This window comes from Zea mays, chromosome 1 (assembly GCF_902167145.1).
Source record: "Zea mays cultivar B73 chromosome 1, Zm-B73-REFERENCE-NAM-5.0, whole genome shotgun sequence".
NCBI lineage: Eukaryota > Viridiplantae > Streptophyta > Magnoliopsida > Poales > Poaceae > Zea > Zea mays.
In genome coordinates, this window is record NC_050096.1 from 182,798,826 (window position 1) to 182,815,102 (window position 16,277).

The window sequence follows — 16,277 nt, forward strand, 5'->3', positions numbered from 1 at the left end:
ATTGTGTTCTGATACTTGAGACTTTTATTATGATTATGTATGAGATATTGTCTCTTATTAGTACTGGATGAGATGTCTTATTATGACTATGGATGAGACTTTTCTGATGTAATTGATGAGACTATGAATTTAAATATTGTTATGTGATTGTGTGTGAGATGTTTTATGTGAAAATATGTTGTGCTATATAGCTGTTGATATATTTATTATGTTATGGAATGTGGTGTAAAATAAAAATAAACAACATTTGTAATGCTGGTCAAATTAACTTCCTAGAGGCTTATTGGGTCGTAGGAAGTTAGCCAGCTAACTTCCTAGGGGCTACAGTCAACCGTAGGAAGTCAGTCGTAGGAAGTTAGTCAGCTGACGGCGCTGACGGCGTGAAGCTACTAACTTCCGAGAACCTACTAACTTCCGAGAGGCTTCTTTGGCTGTAGGAAGTTAGCTAACTTCCTAGAGGGCTCTAGGAAGTTAAGCTAACTTCCGACAAAAAATTTCTGAGAGCCAAACTTCCTACGGGATGGCTTAACTTCCGAGAGTTTAGCTAACTTCCTAGAGTTTAGGGCTAACTTCCTAGGGTTTAGGCTCTAGGAAGTTCACTATTTTGGTGTTTAAAAGAAAAAGAAAAAAGGGAAACCCCTAACTGGGCCTCAGTACCCAATTTGGCCCACCCAGAGAAACCCCTCCACCGCTCAGCCCAGCTCTTTCGTGCCCACTCGCGCGTGCTACTGACAAGTGGGCCCCGCGCGTCATCCGCTGCTTCGCACCCGCGTTGAACCGGCCTCTCACTGCGTTTGCAGGCCCTCGGAGCAGACCCTCAACTGCGCTCCTCTGTCTCACTGTCACGCGGGCCGGCTTTGTCAGTGCTTTCTTCTCCGTGCTCGCGAACCCGCCGCGAGCTCCGTGCGCAATCCGTAAGCTCCGGGAATTGGTTGAAGTCCGCCTCGACCTAGGGATAAGACCCCCCTGGGCGCCCTGCGGGTCCTCCTACCTCCTCCCTGCACAGAAACGCGTCGCCGCCGCCGCCAGTATTGAGTTCGCGGAAAGGGAGAGATTCACCACCGTAGACCTAGACCTGTATCGTCGTTTGGTGGCAAGTGGGGTGTCGGGTTCGTTCATCGGCGTCTGGGGATTGTTGGCGTGAAGTATTACACTCAGTCGACCGCCCAAGCGCCCTGGATTTCTCGTCGTTGCTGCATCTCCGTCGTGCTTCGCGGGTGGCTTCGTTCAGTTCTCGATTCCGATGAGCAACCACCACACCATGTTCGCTCGTCCCTTACTAATGTGTAGCACCCAACAGAATCGTGTTTAGGGCGCTAGAACTGAGGGTTCCGAATGGCCGGCGATGGCGCCGCCGCGCCCCTGTGTGGCGTCGCCGTCGGGACAGCCTGGGTTTGGGGAGTTGATCGCGGCCCGTCGATCAAATGATCGATGGCTCAGATTAGAAGTAGGAAACGTTTCGGAGTCAGGAAATCTGCACCGTACGATCTGAGCCAAGGGCAGTGATTGAAACTTACCTCCATTAAACCCTGACCGCAGATCCCAGATCCAAGGGTAAGTTAGTGCGTACCGATTTCATCTCGGGTGAGTTTGATCTGTGCCGTAGACTCCTAATCCGACGGTCGTGATCGCTGCATACCCCTTCGCGGGTCAGTTTTGTTAAAGAATCCCTGTGAATTCCAGAAAACAACCCGCCATCCATTGGAGCTGCACACTGTGTCTTAGAAATTTTACCCAGGCGTCCCTGTACTCTCTGGAAAATGAGGCCCAGTCCAGAGAATAAGAAAAATCAGAGAAATGAATTTAGAAATAGATTTTTAGTATTAAATTAATTGCAGAAACTTGTTTAATTGGTAGAAAATCCATTTTTAGTCCAAATTGACCCATTCCACTTTCTAAATTTTTATAATATTATTCTCTATCATTTAGAGTCTCTTTTTTGTCATGAAAACAGTAAGAAAAATAATTTCTCACTTAATCCTATTTTAAACACATAAAACCTTTGGAAATTCATATCTTAAAATCTATAACTCCAAAAATTATGATTCCTGTTCCTAGGACTTTATTTTAATATGTAGATTATTACTGTGTATTTTGTTTATATGTTTGGTGTGATGTTAATTTTCTCTATATATACTGTGCTTGTTTGTATTGTGGTGAGTATAAGAGCCCGTGACTGAGGATCCTGGTGACCAGCAGATAGAAGTAGCTGAGCAGGAGCTCATTGAAGGCAAGTTGTGCCCTTGACCACTTTTTACCCAATAATGTTCTTTAATACCATTTATTCATGCATAGGTTAATTTTGATGGGACCCGATAGGTCACCCTATATTGTTTATCTCATTACCTTGTTTACCCCTGAATCACTTGGGTAGTTTTGCTATTGCTTTACATTGTTTTGGGATAATCATTTATTATATCTATGTTCCAATTCTTTTGTTATTCTATTTATGTTCATGTCAAGATCATTAATGTTAATTGGAACATAGAGCTTAACTTGAGTAACACGTGCCACCACAAGGGATTAATGGGACGCCCTTGGCTGACTAATTAGGAAAGCTAGTGGAAGACTACCTTACCCGAAAGGGGCAAGGGCAGTAGGAGAGTTGCATGCAAGGAGGTTCTCGGGTTGATTTAGCTGCGATGGCGGTCAGACGGGGGATTCTTGCAAGTGCTCTTCCCATAAACTGTAGCGGGTTTTCGGAAGCTAGTGGAACTTTGTAAAGGCCTCGTAGTGTTGCCCTGCCTCGCCTCCTAGGTAGAGGTGTATGGGAGTTGCGACCCCTTGGCAGATGGGTAACATGACTTGTGGGTAAAGGGTACAACCTCTGCAGAGTGTAAAACTGGTATACTAGCCGAGCTCACGGTCATGAGCAGCTCATGACTCTCTGATGATTAATTTATGGAACTTAAATTCAATTTGTCATTTGCATATGCATGGGATTATTATTAATTCTGTTCAATTACTTTATTTAAGGTTTGGTATTTACTTACACTTAGTAACTGCTAATAAAATTTTGACCAACTACTTAAAAGCAATGCTCAGCTTTAACCCTTGTCATTGATTAGCCTTACACATCACATGAACTCCCACCTTTGTGAGTTCATGTCCACTGGTTCCCCACAACTTGTTGAGCTATGATCATGTGTGAGCTCACCCTTGCTGTCTCACACCCCCCCAGGAGAAGAGCAGGTGGTTCAGGAGGAGCCACAAGGCGAGGAGTTTGATCTGATCTAGGTGGCATTTCTCAGTTGACATTGGCGCCAACAATGATCCTTAGTTCGTTTTATATTTATTCTTTTATTTTGTAATAAGACTTCCGCTATGTAATAAATACTCTGATGTTTTGTGACATTTATCTCTATACACTCTATTATTATATATGTTGTCTTTTTGGCGCATGTATGAGATGCACCTGGCTTTGTTCCTTAAAGCCGGGTGTGACAGAGGGGGAGCTCGGTCGATTCATCCTCAACAAAGGAGAAGAGTCGCAAGCAATGTATAACCGGCTAAAGACCGTGGTGAACCAAGTGTGCAACCTCGGGAGCACCAAGTGGGATGACCATGAAATGGTCAATGTTATTCTAAGATCCCTTGTTTTTCGCAATCCTACTCAAGTGCAATTAATTCGTGGGGATCCCAGATATAAACTAATGTCTCCCGAGGAAGTGATTGGCAAGTTTGTGAGCTTTGAACTTATGATCAAAGACTCCAAACATATTGTCAACTTGGAGCAAGGCGCCACCTCCACACCCGAGGTGCAACCCATTGCATTCAAAGCAACAGAAGAAGAAAAGAGGGAGTCTACACCAAGTAGGCTTCCATTTGACGCCTCCAAGCTCGACAACAAGGAAATGGCGCTCATCATCAAGAGCTTCTGCCAAATCCTCAAGCAAAGGAAGGGGAAGGACTACAAGTCCCGCTCCAAGAAGGTGTGCTACCGGTGTGGTAAGTCCGGTCACTTTATTGCTAAATGTCCAACCTATAGTGAAACTGACAGGGACAAAGACAAAAGGGGGGAGGAGAAGAAGAGGTACTACAAGAAGGGCGGCGATGCCCACATATGTCAGGAATGGGACTCCGACGAGAGCTCCACTGACTCCTCCTCCGACGAGGACGCTGCCAACATCGCCATCAACAAGGGCCTCCTCTTCCCCAACGTCGGCCACAAGTGTCTCATGGCTAAGGACGGCAAGAAGAAGAAGGTACACTATAAAGTCACCCCCAAATATACATCTAGTGATGAGGGTATCTCTAGTGATAGTGAAGATAATTTAATGTCTCTCTTTGCCAACCTTAGCATGGACCAAAAGAAAAAATTAAATGAATTAATTGAAGCCATTAATGAGAAGGATGAACTCTTGGATAGCCAAGAGGACTTTCTCATTAAAGAAAACAAAAAATTTGTTAAACTAAAAAATGCTTATGCTCAGGAAGTAGAAAAATGTGAAAACTTAACTAAGTAGCTTAGCATTTGTCATGATTCAATTTCTAGTCTTAGAACTGAGAATGCTAATTTAATTTCTAAGATTGAAAATTTGAATGTTTGCAATGATTCTATTTCCTGTCTTAGAGATGAGAATGCTAGATAAAAATCTAAGATAGAAGAACTAAATACTTGCAAACCTTCTACATCTATTGTTGAGCATGTTTCTATTTGTACTAGATGTAGAGATGTTAATATATAAGCTATGGATGATCACCTTGCCATGATTAAACAACAAAATGATCACATAGCTAAATTAACTGCTAAAATTGCCGAGCATGAGCTCAAAAATGAAAATTTTAAATTTGCTCGTAGCATGCTTTATAATGGGACACCCCCTGGCATTAAGGATGCCATTGGTTTCCAATAGGAGAGCAATGTCAAGCTTAATGCCCCTAAGAGATTGTCTAACTTTGTGAATGGCAAGGCTCCCATGGTTCAGGATAGTGAGGGTTACATTTTATATCCTGCAAACTATCACGAACACAAAATTAGGAAGATTCATGCTCAGAAACCTCACACTATATCTCACCATGTATTTATGTACAAAAATGAGGCTTCTAGCTCTAGGCATACCACACATGTTAAAATGCCTAGAAAGAAAATTCCTGCTGCATCAAATGAGCATAATGTTTCATTTAAGACTTTTGATGCATCTTATGTTTTAACTAACAAATCAGGCAAAGTAGTTGCCAAATATGTTGGGGGCAACACAAGAGTTCAAAGACTTGTGTTTGGGTACCCAAGGTGCTTGTTTCTAACATCAAAGGACCCAAGACTGTTTGGGTACCTAAGAACAAGGCCTAAAATTGTTTTGTAGGTTTATGCATCTGGTGGTTCAAGTTGGATAATCGATAGCGGGTGCACAAACCACATGACAGCGGAGAAAAGGATGTTCTCTTCCTATGAGAAAAATGATGATCCCTAAAGAGCTTTCACATTCGGGGATGGAAATCAAGGTTTGGTCAAAGGTTTGGGTAAAATTGTTATATCCCCTAACCATTCTATTTCCAATGTTTTTCTTGTAGATTCTTTAGACTACAATTTTCTTTCTGTTTCTCAATTATGCAAAATGGGCTACAACTGTCTATTTACAGATGTAGGTGTTACTGTCTTTAGAAGAAGTGATGATTCAATAGCATTTAAGGGAGTGTTAGAGGGTTAGCTATATTTAGTTGATTTTAATGATAATCAAGCTGAGCTGGACACTTGTTTAATTGCTAAGACTAATATGGGCTGGCTCTGGCATCGCCGACTTGCCCATGTTGGGATGAAGAATCTTCACAAGCTCCTAAAGGGAGAGCACATTTTAGGACTAACCAATGTTCATTTTGAGAAAGACAGGTTTTGTAGTGCATGCCAAGCAGGGAAGCAAGTTGGAGTCCACCATCCACACAAGAACATCATGACAACTGACAGGCCACTCGAGCTACTCCATATGGATCTATTCGGTCTGATCGCTTACATAAGCATCGGCGGGAGTAAGTACTGTCTTGTTATTGTGGATGATTATTCTCGCTTCACTTGGGTGTTCTTTTTGCAGGAAAAATCACAAACCCAAGATATATTAAAGGGATTCTTGAGACAGGCTCAAAATGAGTTTGGATTAAGGATAAAAAAGATAAGAAGCGATAATGGGACGGAGTTCAAGAATTCTAAAATTGAAGGATTTCTTGAGGAAGAGGGCATCAAGCATGAGTTCTCTTCTCCCTACACACCTCAACAAAATGGTGTAGTGGAGAGGAAGAATAGAACTCTACTGGATATGGCAAGAACCATGCTTGATGAGTACAAGACACCGGACCAGTTTTGAGCCGAGGCGATTAACACCGCCTGCTACTCCATCAACCGATTATATCTTCTCTGAATCCTCAAGAATACATCATATGAACTTCTCACTAGTAAAAAGCCCAATGTTTCATATTTTAGAGTCTTTGGGAGCAAATGCTTTATTCTTATTAAAAGATGTAGAAAAATCTAAATTTGCTCCTAAGGCTGTAGAAGGCTTTTTACTAGGTTATGAATCAAACACAAGGGCATATAGAGTCTTCAACAAATCCACTGGATTGGTTGAGGTTTCTTGTGACATTGTGTTTGATGAGACTAATGGCTCCCAAGTGGAGCAAGTTGGTCTTGATGAACTAGATGATGAAGAGGCTTCGTGCGTCGCGCTAAGGAACATGTCCATTGGAGATGTGTGCCCTAAGGAATCCGAAGAGCCTCCATAAGCACAAGTTCAACCATCATCTTCCATACAAGCATCTCCACCAACTCAAGACGAGGATCAAGCTCAAGATGATGAAGATGAAGATCATGAAGATGAGCCACCTCAAGAGGAGGACAATAATCAAGGGGAGATGAAGATAATGAAGATAAGGAAGATAATCAAGAAATACAGGGTCAAAGACCGCCTCACCCAAGAGTCCACCAAGCAATTAAAAGAGATCACCCCGTCAACTCCATCCTTGGTGACATTCACAAGGGGGTAACCACTAGATCTCGAGTTGCTCATTTCTGTGAACATTATTCTTTTGTGTCCTCTATTGAGTCATATAGGGTGGAGGATGCACTAAGAGATCCGGATTGGGTGATGGCCATGCAAGAGGAGCTCAACAACTTCACGAGGAATGAGGTATGGCATTTAGTTCCATGTCCTAATCAAAATGATGTAGGTACCAAGTGGGTAGTCCACAACAAGCAAGATGAGCATGGTGTGGTGACAAGAAACAAAGCCCGACTTGTGGCCAAAGGTTATTCACAAGTCGAAGAGTGCCTTCCTAAATGGACCGATCAAGGAAGAGGTCTATGTTGAGCAACCTCCCGGCTTTGAAGACAGAGAGTACCCTAATCATGTTTACAAACTTTCAAAGGCGCTTTATGGGCTCAAGCAAGCCCCAAGAGCATGGTATGAATGCCTGCGAGACTTCCTTATCACTAATGGCTTCAAAGTCGGTAAAGCCAATCCTACTCTCTTTACTAAAACTGTTGCAAAAGACTTGTTTGTATGCCAAATTTATGTTGATGATATTATATTTGGGTCTACTAACAAGTCAACTTGTGAAGAGTTTAGTAGGATAATGACACAGAAATTCGAGATGTCTATGATGGGGGAGTTGAAGTATTTCCTTGGATTTCAAATCAAGCAACTCCAAGATGGTACCTTCATCAGCCAAACAAAGTGAAAGGGAAATAGGGTTAACCTTTTCCTACAATTAATTTTGGTGGTTGAATGCCCAACACAAATATATGGACTAACTAGTTTGCTCTAGAACTCATGTATTACAGGTGCATAAGGTTCAACACAAACCAATAAATATTCAAGTTAGGGACCAAATTCAAAAGGAGCAAAAATGACTTGAGTGTGATGTGGTCTGGCGCACCGGACTGTCCGGTGCACTAGGACCGTACAGGGTCCAACCAGCCACTCTCGGGAAAACGTGGGCGCGCTCCGCTATAATTCACTGGACTGTCCGGTGTGACACCGGACTTTCTAGTGTGCCAACGAGCAACGACTATCCAGCGCGCAACGGTCGACTCTGACGGATGAACAGTGCAGCACAGTACCACGACAGAAGTCAGAGCAGCGAGTCAGAGGAGCATCGGACTGTCTGGTGTGGCACCGGACTGTCCGGTGCCGCAAGAGGACAAAGCCCCCAACGGTCGAACGGGCTCCAGACCCTAACGGTTGGGTGACGTGGCGGAGCACCGGACAGCCTACAGTGCCTGTCTGGTGGTGCACCGGACTGTCCGGTGCGCCCATCGACTGCAGCCTCCCCAACGGCTACTTTGGTGGTTGAGGGCTATAAATACCCCCAACCACCACAACTCCAAACATCCAAGATTTCTGAACATCACATTCAATACAAGAGCTCTAGCATTCACTCCTAGACACAATTGAAAAGATCAAAGCCTCTCCAAGTCCCAAATTCACCTCAAATACTTAGTGACTTGTGAGAGAGTGATTTCGTGTTCTTTTGAGCTCTTGCCTCTTGGATTGCCTTTCTTCTTTCTCATTCTTATTCTTAAGTGACTTGTAATGAAAGCAAGAGACACCTAATAGTGTGGTGGTCCTTGCGGGGTATTAGTGACCCGATTGATTAAGGGAAAGGCTCACTCGGTCTAAGTGACCGTTTGAGAGAGGGAAAGGGTTGAAATAGACCCGGTCTTTGTGACCTCCTCAACGGGGACTAGGTTCTTTGGAACCGAACCTCGGTAAAACAAATCACCGTGTTCATTCGCTTGATTTCCATTTGATTTGTTTTCCCCTCTCTCCCGGACTTGTTTTTAGTTCTAACGCTAACCCCGGCTTGTAGTGTGTATTTAAAGTTGTAAATTTCAGATTACGCCTATTCATCCCCCCTCTAGGCGACTTTCACAAAGTACATTCAAGACATACTTAAGAAGTTTAGAATGAAGGATGGCAAACCCATCAAGAAACCTATGGGAACCAATGGGCATCTCGACCTCGACACGGGAGGTAAATCCGTAGATGAAAAGGTATACTGGTCGATGATAGGATCCTTACTCTACTTATGTGCATCTCGACCGAATGTTATGCTTTCTGTATGCATGTGTGCAAGGTTCTAGGCAAATCCTAAGGAAGTTCACCTTAGAGCCATGAAGAGAATCATGAGATACTTAGTTTACACTCCTAAGTTTGGGCTTTGGTACCCCAAGGGATCCACTTTTGATTTAATAGGATATTCCGATGCCGATTGGGCAGGGTGTAAAATTGAAAGGAAGAGCACATCAGGGACTTGTTAGTTTCTAGGGAGATCCCTGGTGTCATGGGCTTCAAAGAAACAAAACTCTGTAGCTCTTACCACCGCCAAGGCCGAGTACATTGTCGCAGGCCATTGTTGTGTCACACCCGGGTTTCGGGGCACCAAGACCCGGGCGCGAACATAATCACTAGGTGTGCTGGGACCAAGTCTCACACATATGATGAATCATGGCACAAGATCGAATGTCACATCTTTACTATATAACAGGAGTTTTGTATAAAATAAATAAATAATTACATTATAAGGAGACAACGGTCCAGCAACCCAAAGTTGACTGGGAGACGACGACCTAGACCTCTCACGAACTCGTCACAGCATCCTCCAAGCGCCTCATCCTGCGGTACCTGATCTTGACCTGTGGGGGGTGTGAGACAGCAAGAGTGAGCTCACATACGTTCATCGCTCAACAAGTTGTGGGGAATAATGTGCATGAACTCGCCAAAGGTGGGAGCTCATGTGAAGTGTAAGGCTTACCAAAGAGGATTGTTAGAGCTGAGCATTGCTTTTAAAGTTGGTCAAAATTTTATTAGCAATTACTAAGTATAAGTAAATACCAACCCAATTAAGTAGTAGAACAAAAGTAACAACATCACCTGCGATGCAATGCATATGACAAATTGAATTTAGTTCCATAATTTAATCATGTGAGTGTCCGAGCTGCTCATGACCGTGAGCACGGCTAGTATACCAGTTTTACAGTCTGCAGAGGTTGCGCATCTTTACCCACAAGTCATGTTACCCATCTGCCAAGAGACGGCCAATCCCATACACCTCTACCGAGGAGGCGAGGCAGGGTAACACTACGAGGCCTTTACAAAATTCCACTAGCTTCAGAAAACCCGCTACAGTTTAAAGGAAGCTCCAGTGCAGGAGTCCCTCAACTGACCGCCATCGCAGCAAAATCAACCAAGGACCTCCCTACACTGACCACTCCCCTACTGCCCTTGCCCCTTTCGGGTAAGGTAATCATCCACTATCTTTCCTAGTTAATCAGCCAAGGGCGTCCATAAACCCTTGTGGTAGCACTGTTTTCCCGGGTGGTTCTCCATGTTCCAATTAACATAATGATCTTAACATGAATAATAAATAACAACTGATAACAAAAGTATAATCATGAATAGTGTAATCTTCATACCCAAAATCATATAAAGCAATAGCAGGTACTACCCAAAAAGTTTAGTGGAGTCAAGGTATAAAGATAATCAAACTAGGGTAACCTGTTGGGTCCCATCAAAATTAACCTATGCAGATCATTATGATTAATCAGAACATGACTGGGTAAAAAGAAGTGATCAAGGGCACAACTTGCCTGAGACTTGAGATTCCAGGTACCAGGATGATCTTAGAGATTCGTAACCTCACTGTTAGTCGTAGCAATACAAACAAACATGGTATATACAAAATTAACATCACATCAATCATAAGAATAAATTGTGTAATAATAATCTACGCGTCGCTACGAGATCGTGAGAACAAGAATCTCTAAAGTCGGAGTTACGGTTAAGAAGCTATGGTTTTATAAAGATTTAGGTGTTTAATATAGAATACATTAAGTGCACAATTTTAACTATGTTTGATGATAAATCAAGGTTACTAGATCATAAACAACATTATTATGAATTTAATGCAACTGAAATGGATCAAAAAGGAGTTAAGATGAACTAAATATGAATTTAATAAGATTCTAGAATTATTTTTATATTAAAATCAATATTTCCAATGTGTTTTACATGATTTAATGTCGTGTGGACTAAGGCCACAATATCCTAAATGTACAGGGTGCTCAATGTAAATAATGGGACTAACCTGCAATATTCTTTGCATAATGATGGACCGCGGGCTTATTTCAAATAATCCGGGGGGTTCTTTAGAAAGAGTAGCGGCCGAAGAGGTATCCATGGATTTCAACCGCAGGATCACCATCCGACGGTAACCAGATGATCAATTCACTTAATGAACCAGTACCTACCCTAGCCATCCGATCTAGGATCAACGACTCGAAACCTTCCGCGCCAAATTCTCTTCCCTGGCCCTCGATCTCTCGATCAACGCTTCAGATTCTAAGTGCTGAAAGGGTATCCTCACGTTCTAATCTGAGCCGTTTGCTATGGAATCAACGGCCCTCGACCCGTCATCTACCTCACGCCTACAGCCGAGCTCCCCACGGCGGCGCTCCATCCAAGCACGGCCAGTAGGGGCCCCGGTACCCTAATCCAACCCAAGTTCGGTACATACACTGGTGAGGACAAGGAGCACGGCATGGAAGCATTACCGGTGTCAGGATTTGAGGAGGTGCTCGACCACGTACTGGAGGAGGTCCGCCGCGCCCAACGACAACAACGCAAGCATCGAAGCTCGCCGTCGACCAACGAACCGAGGCCAACCATCACGCGCTCGTTAAAGATCCGCACATGAGCACGATCTCTCTCTCTCCCTAACCTTCTCTCTGCCCCGCTCGACTCACCACTTTCCCCGACGTTCGTGTAGACCGGAGGAGAGGGAAAAAAAAGGGGTCGCGGCCTTGGATTTATACCCAGGGCGGAAGGAGAAAAGGTCCGAGCAGGGGAGGGCACATGCTTCGTTGATCTCGGTGATCCGTTTGCCACAATCTCCGAACCGAGCGGAGCCAGGAAATGTCCGCCGAGATCTCCGCTGCATTTGTTTTTCTGCTGCGTTGGCTTCGGGGTGAGCGCAAGAGGGAAGGTGTGGATTCTGTTATAGGGGTGTCGCTGCCATCTCGGCCCCGCATGGAAGTGGCAGGAGCACAAGAGCGCAGAGTGGCTGGTCGTGGTGACTGAGGGGAGAAGCTAGCGCCAATGGCCCACCTGTAAGCGCCATAACAAAAGAAAAGGAGAGGAGAAGGAGATGGGCTGCACGGTGAGGGTTAATGGGCTGGCCAGTTAGAAGCGGCCCAATTAGGGTTTTGTTTCCTTTATTCTTTTTCCTGCTTTCTTATTCCAAATTTCTATTTCTATTTCCAAATTTAAACTTGGTTTTGGATTTCCAATTTAATTAAATGCACAATCATAAGGACCAGCATGAGAGGTCAATATATTTATACATACACACACACACACATATATATATATATATATATATTCATTCATTTATTATTCTACATAAGCAATTGCCTTTGAATATGTAGCACACATGTAATTATTTTAAGAAAAGTAGTTTATATTGTATGATCTCTTTAAAAAGAAATGTTCTCACATTAATACTTATAAATTTCAATAAAGGTTAATTTTTATAATAATCTTTTTATTGAATTTTTGCTATAGAACTTTTATTTAAGGAGATGTGACTTCAATGTTATGGGAATTCAAAAAAATTCTAATTTAAGATTTTGCTGAATTTTTTTACTATATTCTCAAAATGAGATTTAGGGTGTTACAAATCCTACCCCCCTTAACAGAAATCTCGTCCTCGAGATTTGTAAGAAAAGGGATACAAAAGGATTGGTTTGGAATCTATGTTTTCAGTTTTTAAGTGGTTTTAGTACCAAAAGATTTTTTTGTTCTAGTCTATATCTCAAATTATCATGTGATTAGGAAAGCATGGGTATGTATATGTATAGCCACTTTATTATGTAGGACAAAAGATGGGTAGGTTAGGGCAAGAATAGGCAGGGGTAAGAAAGTTTATGGTGAGGAAGAACTCCGTGTTGGGTGGTAATGCATCTGAAGATTGAGTTTGACTTCTCTCCTTCCTTGACGAGGTTGATCTTTTCTTTCCCGGCCTGGGTCTCATTGCTTCGAGGTGGGAGTATATCATCGTGGATGGAGAATATGGTTAAGATAGGTATGAATGTGATAGACTACACGATGTAGATCAAGATCTTGTTTGATGTTAGGTGGGGATAGACAGATTATGCAATCCAGCATGACTCTATTGGTGGAGTTAGATCTTTTTGCTCTTGGTTAAGTTGGTTTAATGTACTAGATTAAGTTAATACCAGGCTAATAAGATCTAATCTATGTTACTGGTATTAACTAACTTGTTTAAGTAACTCCCGTTAGATTGGATCAATTCTAGAATAAATTGATATGACTATTTTAGACTAGATAAGATTTAAATGAATTTTGGATTAGCTCATGGTTGTTATTCTAGTGTGGGATAAATATGTTTATTAGGGCAAGATAAATCCATAAGGATAAGGTAGAATCTTTTGAGGTCAGTTAGATCTATTAGGATAAGATAAAATCTTTTCAAGATAAGATGAATCTATTAAGATAAGAGAGAATCTTTTAAGGTAAGATGGATCTGTCTAGAATAGATACACTTTAATGGAGGATAATCTAGTTTGTCTAGTTATCTTATGAATTTTATTTATTTATATTTATGCCTATATGTACATGCAGATGTAATTGTGGACATTACTCCACAACTCACCACACTCAATCAAAGATCCAAATCAGACAAGTATCATAAGAACAAACATTCAAGTTCATAGTTATCTATATAAAAGAAAAATAATTTTGTTTTTGTTCCTAAGAGTAGGTATCCTATTCCTAAAGGTCACTTTAGGCACGGAATTTCAAAGTGTGAAATCCACATTTGTCTTTAGGAGGAAAAGGTAAGAATAATCAGAGTAAATCGGAAATAGATGAGAAAAGATTAAGAAGAGTTTAGAAAGAATCAGAGTAGCAGATGTAAGTAGACAATGGTTGTCCAGTTCTATCTAGGTTTCGTCCTACAGTCAACATTCCTCTGATACCACTTCTGTCACACCCGGGTTTTGGGGCACCAAGACCCAGGCGCGAACATAATCACCAGGTGTGCTGGGACCAAGTCTCACACATATGATGAATCATGGCACAGGATCGAATGTCACATCTTTACTATATAACAGGAGTTTTGTATAAAATAAATAAATAATTACATTATAAGGAGACAACTGTCCAGCAACCCAAAGTTGACTGGGAGACGACGACCTAGACCTCTCACGAACTCGTCACAGCATCCTCCAAGCGCCTCATCCTGCAGTACCTGATCTTGACCTGTGGGGGGTGTGAGACAGCAAGAGTGAGCTCACATACGTTCATCGCTCAACAAGTTGTGGGGAATAATGTGCATGAACTCGCCAAAGGTGGGAGCTCATGTCACTACAACCTTTTAGGCCTTCTGTGACATAATGATTATGTCACTAACTAGTGTTTATTTGTCACATGTTATGTTTTGGTGACGTCATTATGACGAAAAAGCCATTGTCACAGAAGGTGCGTGTTAAATAGAGTACTATGACGATGATAAAAAAATTGTCATAGATTCTATGACGCATACTAGTTTCGTCACTAAATCTATGACACTCTATTTCGTCATAATTTCCCCTGAAAACGTCACAATTCGTACTGACATGCATTGCCACGTGGCTAATGGTGATGACGTGGTATGTGACGTGGCATAATTGTTGTGACGAAGAATTTCGTCACAAATTGAAAGGTGTTGGCCGCTTATGTGGCAATACATTTGTGACAAAAAAGTTTCGTCATAAAATGTAATGACACGACAAGTGATGTGCTGACAAAGCATTTGTGACAAATATAATCATCATCGCAAGGAATACATCATATGCATTCATATCATCATAGAATATTACACATCAGAACCAAAATATCATATGAATTTGTTCAACACAAATATTTCATCTAGAAGAGAATAATATAACTTTAAAACATATATCTGCAAATCCTTTAACTTAAAATCCAAAACAAATCCAATAACTTCAACTCAAAGTATTAAACATTAAGCATAATTGAAAATGATCCTATAACTTCAAATCTAGAACTACTGTAACCAGCCACTATAGCAGCCATAAGGCTGCAGGTCCTATAGTGGTCAACCAGACTTAAGATGGAGGCACTTGGCCTCGATTGAAGCTTAATAGTTGACGAAGGAGGTTGTTATTTTCTTCCATCGACCTCTTCATACTATCAATGGTCTCCTGAGATGCTTGTGCTTGAGCCTTTAAGGTTTCCACTTCTTCCCGAAGGCCATCTTTTTCTTGCTTCTCGGTCTCCAGTTCATCCTAAAGTTGTTGAACCTTTGCAGAAACAGTCGTTGTGGAGCTTTTCTTGGAGGCGGACTGAAGATCAACATTGCATAGGAACACACTGGAGCCTAGTAGCACATTAGAAACAACTTCTGTAGGAGATTTTGGTTGTTGTCCATCCTGAGCTGGTGCTGCTACCATTTCTTCCATGTCAACCTAATATAAAATTTAAATATTATTCATTAGTATAGTATACCACAAGTTGCAAGTTATGAGTACAAACATGAAAGGAAAACAAGCACTTACAATAGCTTTCTGAACATTTTCACTAAAACCTTTCTTTTTGCTACAATGCATCTCCTTGAAAAGATCTATTGCACTAGGTTCTGCATCCTTATATTTTTCTTGCTTCTGAAATGATATAAAATGAGTCTGGTGAGAATGGAGGTCTTGAAATAAGGTACAGGTAGGTTTTCAAAATAACAATTTAAAATGCATTTTAGATATGAACAGTGCTAAAGCATTTAAATAAAATTGTAAATGAAGCAATCAGGAACAACTATATGAGCAAACAAAGATGTTTAATTATGCTTTGGTATACATAAATAGAAACATAGATGTTAGAGTCGATTGCTGCATATCTAAATGCTTTAGCAAGCTATATATATATATTTAAATGCTAGAGAGATGTTAGAGTCGATTACAGAAACAGAACTTTCCCCGACGTTCGTGTAGACCGGAGGAGAGGAAAAAAGGGGTCGCGACCTTGAATTTATACCTAGGGCGGAAGGAGAAAAGGTCCGAGCAGGGAGGGCACATGCTTCGTTGATCTCGGTGATCCGTTTGCCACAATCTCTGAACCGAGCGGAGCCAGGAAACGTCCGCCGAGATCTCCGCTGCATTTGTTTTTCTGCTGCGTTGGCTTCGGGGTGAGCGCAAGAGGGAAGGTGTGGATTCTGTTATAGGGGTGTCGCTGCCATCTCGGCCCCGCATGGAAGTGGCAGGAGCACAAGAG

The 16,277-nt window shown here is 42.0% G+C and overlaps 1 pseudogene; it reads right to left on the minus strand.

The window, feature by feature from the left end:
- Positions 1-14,863: 14,863 nt before the first annotated feature.
- LOC118476083 (uncharacterized) lies at positions 14,864-15,764 on the minus strand (annotated as a pseudogene).
- Positions 15,765-16,277: the final 513 nt, after the last annotated feature.